Genomic DNA, 12774 nt, shown 5'->3' on the forward strand with positions numbered 1-12774 from the left:
AAGTCACGGTCTCGCGAGACTGCGACTTCTCAAGAGATTTCACAATGTATTACTAAGAATGCTAGCTGCCGGGAGCATCGGTAACGCTGCACGGGAATGCCAGTAGGTGAGAATACTGCAATTTTTTATTTTTTTTTACTTGGTTTGTGTTGTGTATGAGTTTTCACAGCGGAAAACCACTGCGAAGACGCATACACAAAAGTCTGGTGGATACACAGCTGATAGTCCTATTGAATAGACTATTAGAATTTGTATTATGGCAAGAAAAAAGCAGCCAAGTAAAGAAAAAAAGTGGCCATCATTACTTTAAGAAACGAAGGTTAGTCAGTCGGAAAAATTGGGAAAACTTTTTTAGTGTCCCCAAGTGCAGTGGCAAAAACCATCAAGCGCTACAAAGAAACTGGCTCACATGAGGACCGCCCCAGGAAAGGAAGACCAAGAGTCACCTCTGCTTCTGAGGATACGTTTATCCGAGTCACCAGCCTCAGAAATCGCAGGTTAACAGCAGCTCAGATTAGAGACCAGGTCAATGCCACACAGAGTGCTAGCAGCAGACCCATCTCTACAACTGTTAAAAGGAGATTTTGTGCAGCAGGCCTTCATGGTAAAATAGCTGCTAGGAAACCACTGCTAAGGACAGGCAACAAGCAGAAGAGACTTTTTTGGGCTAAAGAACACAAGGAATGGACATTAGACAAGTGGACATCTGTGCTTTGGTCTGATGAGTCCAAATTTGAGATCTTTGGTTCCAACCACCGTGTCTTTGTGCGACGCAGAAAAGGTGAACGGATGGACTCTACATGCCTGTTTCCCACCGTGAAGCATGGAGGAGGAGGTGTGATGTTGTGGGGGTGCTATGCTGGTGACACTGTTGGGGATTTATTCAAAATTGAAGGCATACTGAACCAGCATGGCTGCCACAGCATCTTGCAGCGGCATGCTATTCCATCCGGTTTGCATTTAGCTGGATCATCAATTATTTTTCAACAGGACAATGACCCCAAACACACCTCCAGGCTGTGTAAGGGCTATTTGACCAAGAAGGAGAGTGATGGGGTGCTACGCCAGATGACCTGGCCTCCACAGTCACCAGACCTGAACCCAATCGAGTTGGTTTGGGGTGAACTGGACCGCAGAGTGAAGGCAAAAGGGCCAACAAGTGCTAAGCATCTCTGGGAACTCCTTCAAGATTGTTGGAAGACCATTCCCGGTGACTACCTCTTGAAGCTCATCAAGAGAATGCCAAGAGTGTGCAAAGCAGTCATCAAAGCAAAAGGTGGCTACTTTGAAGAACCTAGAATATATAAGTTATTTCACACTTTTTTGTTAAGTATATAATTCCACGTGTTAATTCATAGTTTTGATGCCTTCAGTGTGAATGTGCAATTTTCATAGTCATGAAAATGCAGAAAAATCTTTAAATGAGAAGGTGTGTCCAAACTTTTGGTCTGTACTGTATATTTATGGAGTAATCAATGCGTTCGCAACCCGGGGTCCACCGTGCAGGAGTAAAACCCGCTGCTAGTAACTGACGGTACTATATGGCGGTATAAGTGAACTCTGTTGCCTCACACAGTCACTAAAGACAAGCGAACGCTGTGCCCTGTTAACCTCACAGAGGAACACAGCTACCAAATAGAGCGATCAGTGGGCATGCAGACAGAACAGCACACGCAAAACTCCTCACCGGAGGTGCCGGTATTCTAGGGGCTTATTTCAGCTGAACCCTGAAACCACATACACATGACCACACTGGCGCAGAACACATAAGTTATTTGGACCTTTTATAGCTGCAGCAACTTCAGGACCTTCCTAGAGGACCAATGGGAGCTGCTGCAGTACCGGAGCATGTGACCCCTATCCTCCAATGAGAGATCTTACCCTGGGCATGCTCAGAAGGGGAAAAGCAGGACTTCGTCCCAGAGACGTCTGCTCACCACTGACCAGTACAAGTACAATGGCTGAATCTGGAAATGCAGCAGTAATCATCCCCACCATATCAGGCTGAGCCAGGCGCTGGGACCGACGTCTCTGATGAGCAGGCTCCACTGCGGCTGGAGAAAAATGGGAGACCGCAGCAGAGATGGCTCGAGATTCCCTCTGTGCAGAGGCAGGAACTAGACCCCTAACACATGCATCCAAACCAAGTCATTGCATCTCCCCTAAAAGACGGATGTTTGCCCATACAGTGGGGGCTTCCCCTGCCCAGAGGAGACAGCACAACACGATCACATTATCTCCCTTATAAGATGGATGTGTGCCCATACAGTGGGGGCTTCCCCTGCCAGGAGATGACAGCATCTCCCCTATAAGATGGATGTGTGCCAATACAGTGGGGGGCTTCCCCTGCCAGGAGATGACAGGATAACAGCATCTCCCCTATAAAATGGATGTGTGCCCATACAGTGAGGGCTTCCCCTGCCAGGAGATGACAGCATCTCCCCTATAAGACGGATGTGTGCCCATACAGTGGGGGCTTCCCCTGCCAGGAGATGACAGCATCTCCCCTATAAAGTGGATGTGTGCCCATACAGTGAGGGCTTCCCCTGCCAGGAGATGACAGCATCTCCCCTATAAGACGGATGTGTGCCCATACAGTGGGGGCTTCCCCTGCCAGGAGATGACATTATCTCCCCTATAAGATGGATGTGTGCCCATACAGTGGGGGCTTCCCCTGCCAGGAGATGACAGCATCTCCCCTATAAAGTGGATGTGTGCCCATACAGTGAGGGCTTCCCCTGCCAGGAGATGACAGCATCTCCCCTATAAGACGGATGTGTGCCCATACAGTGGGGGCTTCCCCTGCCAGGAGATGACATTATCTCCCCTATAAGATGGATGTGTGCCCATACAGTGGGGGCTTCCCCTGCCAGGAGATGACAGCATCTCCCCTATAAAGTGGATGTGTGCCCATACAGTGAGGGCTTCCCCTGCCAGGAGATGACAGCATCTCCCCTATAAGACGGATGTGTGCCCATACAGTGGGGGCTTCCCCTGCCAGGAGATGACATTATCTCCCCTATAAGATGGATGTGTGCCCATACAGTGGGGGCTTCCCCTGCCAGGAGATGACAGCATCTCCCCTATAAAATGGATGTGTGCCCATACAGTGAGGGCTTCCCCTGCCAGGAGATGACAGCATCTCCCCTATAAGACGGATGTGTGCGCATACAGTGGAGGTGACGGAACACACAACCGAGGACAACAATGGAGGCACATACACAATACAGCAGGAGTTGAGGAAAGCACAGCGGCTCATAAACAGGAAGCTCCATAATGGCTGAGGGCTGTCCGCCATAGTGACGTACACAATATAATGCTCAAGTAACGACAACATACCACAGGCAGGAAACACCCCGTCGGTGTAACTCACACAGAAGACGTCACATACCTTCCCGGTGTACCGTGTGACCCGGTACTACCCGTTGTGAATCGTTGTCACGGACCAGAGCCCCGGAAGTAGATTGGTGAACTCATCTATTGACGTCTTTTCCTTACACGCCTGTCGCTGCCCAGCAGCCACTCCTGGCCAATCAGCGGCGTCGGAGGTGCGCAGCCAATAGGAGCCAAGGCTGTTCAGAGCGCAGCATCAGACCTTAGCTGACGCTGTGATAGGACGAGCAGGCGCATGCGCACTAGGCGGAAGTGGAGTGTTCAGTGAGGCCTGTGGTACTGAGGGCCGTTACCAGGCAGACGTTTCCTGGTGACGCACGTCGCACGAGGACATTCCGCCCTGTTTTCTAGTCCTCTCACGTTTCAGGGTCATACTGCATTTTATTCAGGTGCTTGTTTGCACCCAGGGTGGTGACCCCCTGCTCTGCCATGCTTCTGTGGCAAGAAATGGTGACTAGTCTTTATACATTGCCGCGTTTGTCACCTAAACTATCGTCTGGGACAAAAGGGACGTGTCCTGGGTATAATTTCACATCCTATCCACTGCTTATATTGTTGAGTCCTCTTCCGTCCCTGGCTTCCTGGATTGAGGAATCCAAGTAAATGACACGCAGCACAAAGGTTGTGTGTTCATAAACAGGGGTAGCCCTGGAGCACGCCTGCCTCACTGGGCGCTGCCCCTTCTTTATATAGTAAGAAGTTAGGCATTTACAGACATGCGCACAAGCGCTCATATTTCATAATCACTTACAAAGCAAATCTATACTAGTGAAAAGTTACAATATCTGGTATGTGGGTGAAAGGCTACAATATCTACAATATCAAGGAGAAATGCGCGCGTGATTACTTCTATAAAAGGAAATGTCAATTTTGCTGTGCAGAAGCAGATTTAATCTGGGAGACAAAATGGATCCTTTGGTTCAGTCTGGTCTCCACAATTCCCCCCTTTGACATATTCTTTTATTATTTGTCATAAATTTTTGCATGAAGCTTGTGCATTTTCTTCTTTATGCGGCAGTATACTAAAATATAAAAGAAAATTAGTACGGCAATAATAAACTTTATACTCTTGCATCTATTACACAAAATTTATTTGTGCATACTGAGATACCCTTGAGTACAATCTTGAATAACACATATATGATTACAATAATCATAACTATATGTATTATGCTCTGCATAATCCCGGCAACCCACCCACCGATCCCTCTGAACCAGTTGGCTGGGTTAAGAAAAGAAAAGGTATCTGACCACCAGCTATCCTTATTCTGGTCATTGTCTTTGTCATACTGATCTCTGAGTCGTTGTACGTCCTTTAATTTGAATGTCATACTCATAGTACTATTCGGGTCTATATAATGACAGCAGGTGGGTCCAATGATTTGACACATACCCCCTTGTGAGGCAGTTAGGTAATCCAATACCAGGGTATGTTGGTTGACGACTATTATAAGCTGATTCTGTACAGCTACACTAGTGTTTAGTATATCCAATATATCCCAGATCTGATCATCTAGATAATCCGTGGCTCTAACTAATTTATCCCACATTTGTGTTAACATAGGATAAATAAAAATGGTACTAGCAATTTTGTTGGGAATTCCCATTTGTACTATATGTGGCCTCCCCGAGGGACGTGGTGAGTTATCTGCAGCTCTTTTATACAGTGTGTGCTTGGGTACGGCTTGCATATTCACTTGTTTATTTGAAATTATGAAAGTAGCTGGGGTTAGGCGTCCTAATGTACAAGTACCCTTTATACCTACGGGAAGCCATTTATATGCTCCTTCTCCGCATATCCAAAATGTGCCCTCAGGCAGATCCCATAGAGCTGAGTGCTGCAATACCAATCTGTGAGCCAAATCCACAAAACTAGATACATTTTGAAGCATACACCAAGAGGGTTTTTGTCCCAAGGGGCTACAGTACCCGGCTGCGGGATTACCACATACATGCATTCCGTTGACATACTCATTGGATTCATTACAAACCAGGTTCCCCGGCTTACTTGTACAACTGTTATCATCACCTTGGGGGAACAACTCAGAATGTTCCCATTTTCTATTATGTATGTATCTTTCCAATACTACAGGTTTGAAAGCATCAGAGGGAGGGGCGGTTGTACTGAAACTGAGCTGTAGATTTTCTGTGGGGACCTGTCCTAAATTAGTTAATCCAGTCTTATTCCTAGGGACCCAGGCTCCACCCTTATAGGCCAAATATTGTAGATGTGTACTACTCCCTGAGAGATTACCCTGCCACCAAGGAAATTCTACCCATCCCACAATTGGTATGGCGATTGTAGTATTCCATAGCCTAGTATTACCAGTTTGGTTGTTGGCCAGGTTGTCTGAACAATTAGGCCAAGCGAATATTTCTTCTGCTGATACGGGAACTGCTAGAAAAGGTATACTTGTGGCTGATACCGGCGAATGGGTACAGATCCAACAATCTGTCAGGGTTTGTGTATTGTTTAACAAGTCGTGCACTAATTTTCTATGATGTTGTACGAATCTATTGTTCAAAGGGGCTAAAGAATTTAGTCTTTCCCATGCCTTCGTTGTGGTTAACATTATTAACATCAATATCATGAGTTTTATACTGCTTTTTTGCAATGGCTTGCATGTATCCATGATGCCTTTCCTTCAAGCTTGACTGATGTAGGTGTTGTCAACAGGACTTGGAAGGGTCCGTCAAATCTTGGTTCAAGAGCCTTTCTGGTGTGTCTTTTTATATAGACTTGATCACCTGGTTCCAACTTGTGACTTCCTTCAGTGTTATCAGGATCTGGAAGGGAAGCAAAAACTTGTGCATGCACCTTAGTTAATTGTTTCTGAAGATTTTGCACATAGGAAGTCAGTGATTCAATATTTAACACAAGTTGCTGTGGAAAGTAACATCCTAAATTGGCAGTCCTGCCAAACAAAATTTCATATGGAGACAGTTTAGTCTTACCCCTTGGGGTATTGCGTATTGAGTAAATGGCCAGTGAAAGGCATTCTGTCCAAGGCTTTCCTGTTTCAGCCATGGCTTTCTGTATTTTTAATTTTAAAGTTCCATTCATGCGTTCTACCTTACCAGAACTTTGAGGATGATACGGAGTGTGTAACTGACTTTCAACACCCAACATTTTTAGTACATTTTGAAATATTTCTCCAGTGAAATGAGTACCCCTATCTGACTCGATCACTTCAGGGAGACCATAACGGGGCACCAGTTCGGTAACTAGCTTTACAGCAGTGTTTTTAGCTGAAGCCTTCCGAACTGGATAGGCCTCTGGCCACCCCGAGAACATGTCCACACACACCAACACATACTCATACCCATTACTCTTTGGCAGCTGGATAAAGTCTATCTGCAACCGTTGAAACGGGTAGAGAGGTCGGACATGGTGCTTCATAGGGGTCTTTGCTGTCTGTCCGGGATTATGTGTCAGGCATATAGCGCATGCAGCACAATAGTCTCTTGCGTAGTTGCCAAAACCTGGAGCCAACCAGACTTGCTTTGCCAGTAGTGTCATTGCATTTGCAGACACATGCGTAGGGTGATGTAATCCACCAACTACTATCGGGTACCAGGCTCTAGGTAGACATATTAGTCCATTTTTCTTCCAAATTCCCTCTTGTTCTTCTGCCCCTTCCTTTTTCCACCTGTCCCTCTCCTCTTCTCCTGCATCTTCCTGTGCTTGTCTCAGTCTATCTTCAGTATTTTCTGTGGGATTTACAGTATGGACCTGTTGTAAGGGTTTGACTGCTGCTGCTTTGGCTGCTTTATCAGCCCTATCATTTCCCCTAGATTCCCTAGTGTCGAGTCTCACATGTGCAGCTACCTTGATTACTGCTACTTCTTTTGTTTCTTGTGCAGCCTCTAAGATCTGTTTGATCAGAGAAGCATGTTTTACAGGTTGTCCTGACGCTGTCATGTAACCTCTAGCTCTCCAGATTACTCCAAAATCAAACACAATACCATGTGCATACCTAGAATCAGTGTATATATTGGCTGTCTGATTCTCAGCTATTTTTAGAGCTTCAATCAATGCTGTTAGTTCTGCTTCTTGTGCAGATTGTTTCGGTGGAAGCGGTTCTGCTTTGAGAGTTTCAGATCCTGACACAACTGCATACCCTGTATGGAAGTTACCTGTGTCATCTGCAAACCTACTACCATCTATAAACAGCTCTAAATCTGGATTTTGAAGTGGTGTTTCGGATACATTGGGTAAGCCTACCGTTTCTTGTAAAATGAGCTCTGTACAATCATGTGTGTCTGTAGGGAAAAAATTTGTGTGTGTATCAGTGTCCTTATTCCCCCCTTCAGACTCGAGAGGTAGCAGTGTAGCTAAATTGAGAGTCTGAAGCCTTGCAAATGTGATAGTGGAGGGTAGCAGCAAAGAACACTGAAGCCGCAAATGTCTGGCCATGGAAATGTGTTTTGGTTGGACCTGGTTTAATATCCCATAAACATCATGTGTAGTTTGAACTGTGAGTGGATGCTCTAGGACAATTTCTGATGCTTTGTCCAACAATAGTGAGACAGCAACAACTACACGTACACAGGTTGGCGCTGCTCTAGCTACGGGATCTAACCTTGCTGAAAGATATGCAATTGGTCTTTGTTTCCCTGCATGCTTCTGGGTAAGAACTCCTGTAGCATGGGAATCAACTTCTGCAGCCATAAGCTGAAATGGTTTGGTGTAGTCTGGTAGCCCTAACGCTGGAGCTGAAACAAGGGCATCTTTTAATTGTTGGAACGAAATCTGACCTTCTTTTGTCAACAAATAAGGTTCACTTTTTACACAGTCATACAGTGGTTGCGTTAGTTGACTGGCATGTATAATCCATTGTCTACAATGAGACACTATTCCTAAAAATGCTCGTAGCTGTTTATGATTTCTAGGCTCATTCATCTGTCTTATTGCTTCAGTTCTTTGAGGTGTAAGATGCTTTTTACCTTGAGAAATGCAATGACCTAGAAAGACCACTTTGGTCTGACAAACTTGTAGCTTTTGTCTATTCACTTTACACCCTTCTTTTTCTAGGAAACATAGTAAACTCACAGTGGACCTTTCTGCAGTTTCTAGATCTGGGCAGCAAAGTAGTAGGTCATCCACATACTGCAAAATTACTACCTGTGGTTCGGGTTCAAACCTCTGAAGGACTGTTTGTAGGGCATTTGAATAAAGAGTAGGGGAGTGTATCATTCCCTGTGGAAGGCGTGTCCACGCCAACTGTTTGCCCTTAAATGTAAATGCAAACAAATGCCAACTGTCTTGGTGTAAAGGAACCGAGAAAAATGCATTTGAAAGATCTATTACAGTAAACACTTGAGAACTGGCTGGTATCTGTGATAGTAACGTATGAGGATTGGGTACAACTGGGGTGATTGGATCTAGAACTTTGTTTATTTCTCTTAGATCATGTACCATACGATATTTGGGCATAGAACCCTTATCAAGAGTTCTCTTCTTGACTGGATACAGAGGAGTGTTAGCAGGTGATTGTATCTCTACCAAAACCCCTTTCTCTCTATATCCCTCTATCTGTTTTGTAATCGCTAGTTCCTGCTGGGCACTCACAGGGTATTGTCTGAGCTGTGGGAGAACAGTTCCTGGTTGCACAGATAGTTTTACAGGAGAGATATGCAATAATCCCACATCAGTGTCACCCTGTGCCCACAGTGTTTCTGGGACTGTTGAGAGGTCTAGATCTGTGGTGTACTCTTTTTCTTCAGTATAATCCTCAAAAGCCTGAATTCTGACATATTGTTCTAATGTTTCCGCATCATCAGGGATAGTCAGCATGACTGTGCCATCTTCCCTAAAATTGATGTTAGCTTCTAATTTCTTCAAGACATCAGTTCCCAACAAACATGTTGGGGCACCTCTGGCATACAAAAATCTGGATGCAAAACATTTAGGTCCTAAGGAGACCTCTAGGGGCACAGTGTATGGTAGTGTTTGAATTACCCCATCATAACCCTCAGCAAAAGTTGTTTGTTGTGAAATATCTTCCGGGTTTGGAAGAAAATCTTGATTCAAAATTGAGGAAGTTGCACCTGTATCTATTAAAAATGGAATCTCTCTTCCCCCCACATTCACCTGTATTATAGGTCTTCTAGCTGGTAGGGAAGTTTGTAACACATTGAGTCAATCTGAGTCTGGTATGGGACCATCCACTATGGATGTCTGTTGGATGTCTGAGGGCTTATTCTTTGGTACAAATTTTCCTGATTTTATGTCTGCCTGCTTCTTTCTACATTCTTTCTGGAAATGTCCTGGTTTCTTGCAGTAATGACAGGGAAAATTATGTCTTGCCCTTCCACCTGTTGTGTTTGCTTGCGCTATTCTGACAGGCTTATGATTTTCTCTTAAATCCAACTCTATCCCTACGGCTTTTTGCCTGGCCAAGTGTGGGTCTTCCAAGGTTCTCCAATCAGGAGTTGCAGCCTTAAGTTTTTCCTTTACTTTTGGAGACAATCCATCTATAAAGGTTTTTGTAATTAACCTCATCATTCCTGGAGCGGTTAGATCTATTCCTTCATCTCTAAAATTATTCTCTACCCCTAGATAATATTCATCTACCGATTGTCCAGGTCTCTGAGCCACCACTCCCGTTGTTCCTCTCTGCCTCTGTTTCTGCCTCATGAAAACTATTAAATGGTCTACAAATTGTGTTCCTGATTCTATCGTTTGTAAGGCACCTTGTCCCGCTTGTCCCTCTTGTAGCTCCTGTCCCACCTGTGGCCTGTGTCCCTGTAGATGTGTTAGCAGTTCCTGGAAGAGACCAGGAGTCATTTTCATTCTACATAATTCCTCTCCATCTGCCCAGACTCCTGCATGAGTCTGCATAATTTGCTGTATATACTGTGCGAATCTAACTGGGTACTGGGTAGGATCTGGTGCATTATGTAGAAGAGACATTCCTTCAGCGGGGGACCAAGGGAAGTATTGTCGGGTTTGGTGATATCTAGTTGCCATTGCTCCATCTACACCAGTTTCTCTGAAGGGTTTCGGTACTATCCTAACAGGAGCTAACAATTGATGACCTCTGGGGGCCCCACAGGCAGAACATTCAGTTCTCCAGTCTGGATTCTGCTGGCCACAATTTTTGCACACCCATCCTTCCACCCCATTTAACCCAGGATATAAATTTGGTTTGGTTTGTCCTCCTTCAGAAGGTACAAATGGTTGAACATTCGGATCTAGGTAAGGAGGAGGAACTGGATGAGTCGTGGCACAACATTTTCCCGTACCCATACTCCATTTGGAAGTGTCTGGATCATACTTCCAATTCTCCTCTTTAGCTGTTTTTGAGACCTTTATCATACAGTGTATGATTTCTTCCCACCCATTATCTTTGATAATTCCACCTCGTTCTTTACTCAGTCTTTCCCATTCAGTGCTAAACATAAGTGCTTCTGAAATTCCCAATTTTTCTCTTACCCTTCTGATCTGCCTTCTGACTGTCTTTCCACATCTTTCCTGTATGATATCTTTTGCTTCTACTTGTCCTAAGACAGATTTTGTCTGTTTATTTCCCATTTTTCTTTTCAATAATAGCTACACTTATCCTAGGTGACGTTTGGACAATCACCTCACTAGAGTGATGTCTCGTTGTCTTCTTTCCTAGGGAGCTAAGATATTGAAGGGCTGATCTGCTCCGTTCTTTCTAATGTGCAGAATAAACTTGATTCCTACAATGCACGCAAACAGGATCAGCAACACCAAACAGATCACCAAACTCTCCGTCTCTGTTATCATACTTGTCCCAGGCTCATGGACTCGTGTCCTGGGCTCATTCTATCAAACTCTTATCCAAAAATGAAGGAACAAGTTTCTCAAAGAGAGTCAAGCATGGGCGGAGGTCTCCCCGAAAGGACGCAACCACATGACCCAGTTAGGCTGACTTCACTAATAAGACTTGTCCTAACAATTTCGGCTTATTGTTCTACGTACTTTTATCCTTCTTTCATAACATGCCACAACCTTCACACTTGTTCACACACTGCCAGGGACAGGACTCATAAATCTATACAATATGGTAACCCGAGTGTTATAGGTATCTACTCACTACTAGACTAACCCAGCGTGACACGGCTCGTAGAGATCTTTCGGATAATACAGGGCAGATAAAAGAGAACTAATAATGTCTCTTACCTGGCCAGGTTTTTCAGTTCATTTGCCGTCCATTATCCCAGATCTCCGTTGTCCGTATCCGTAGGTGAATCTCGAGTAGACACTCTCGCCTCGGGTCCCTGTTTCGGGCGCCAAGAAATGTTGAGTCCTCTTCCGTCCCTGGCTTCCTGGATTGAGGAATCCAAGTAAATGACACGCAGCACAAAGGTTGTGTGTTCATAAACAGGGGTAGCCCCGGAGCACGCCTGCCTCACTGGGCGCTGCCCCTTCTTTATATAGTAAGAAGTTAGGCATTTACAGACATGAGCACAAGCGCTCATATTTCATAATCACTTACAAAGCAAATCTATACTAGTGAAAAGTTACAATATCTGGTATGTGGGTGAAAGGCTACAATATCAAGGAGAAATGCGCGCGTGATTACTTCTATAAAAGGAAATGTCAATTTTGCTATGCAGAAGCAGATTTCATCTGGGAGACAAAATGGATCCTTTGGTTCAGTCTGGTCTCCACAATATCTTGGGTTGGCTAAGCAGTAAAATAATGTTTAAGCTTCCTGATTGAGGGCTTGGCACATTTTCTGTCACCTGGAGATGTCCGGCGTATTTTTCGCAAGTCACACTGCTAGTCAGTGTGTAATCCGTATTTTTCTCGCCCCCACAGACTTGCATTGGCAGATTTTTTGCGCAGGACGCTGATAAACGTAGCATGCTGCGATTTTCTACGGCCGTAAATACGGCTGCGAAATATACGGCAGATAGGAGCTGCCCCTTAGAGCATCATTGGTCCGTGTGCAATACGTAGTTTTTGCGCCTCTCATACGTCCGCAAAACTCTCTAGTGTAACTCCGGCCTAATAATTGAAACACCAAAATTACACATTTTTATATATTCAATAAAAAGAATATTTTCATATAACAAAAATTGGTAGAACTCACATTCACCTTCATAACATGGTATAATTATTTCATGTCATTATTAAATACACTTTGGGGTTTTTATTCTGGTGTATGATTTAATTTTTCTTATTTCAACACACTATTGAATGTGTTTATTTACCATTTTGGTGTGTGACTTTATATAATTTTTTCACCTGCACTGTGGAAAAATTCATGGACACTAGTAATTTGCAGTTTTGTGATGTCGTTCTAGTATTTGCTACTTTGCTTGCTATGTGTAACACCCAATTGTTAATTGAATTAAGAACATCTGTGTTATACTTTGTAAAAGAATATATAAATGACTGCATGT

General features: G+C 44.4%; 1 protein-coding gene across 2 annotated transcripts in view; it reads right to left on the bottom strand.

Annotated features, from left to right (window-relative positions):
• RNF146 (ring finger protein 146) overlaps positions 1 to 3513 on the bottom strand; it is a 37880-nt gene extending 34367 nt beyond the window's left edge. Inside the window, exon 1 of one of the 2 annotated variants that reach the window (XM_069726075.1) lies at positions 3392 to 3513. The gene's annotated coding sequence lies outside the window, so the exon portion shown is untranslated. Of the gene's footprint in view, positions 1 to 3339 lie in introns of both variants that reach the window. The other variant, XM_069726076.1, reaches the window with a different exon arrangement.
• Positions 3514 to 12774: the final 9261 nt, after the last annotated feature.

The sequence above is a fragment of the Ranitomeya imitator genome, chromosome 5 (assembly GCF_032444005.1).
Source record: "Ranitomeya imitator isolate aRanImi1 chromosome 5, aRanImi1.pri, whole genome shotgun sequence".
NCBI lineage: Eukaryota > Metazoa > Chordata > Amphibia > Anura > Dendrobatidae > Ranitomeya > Ranitomeya imitator.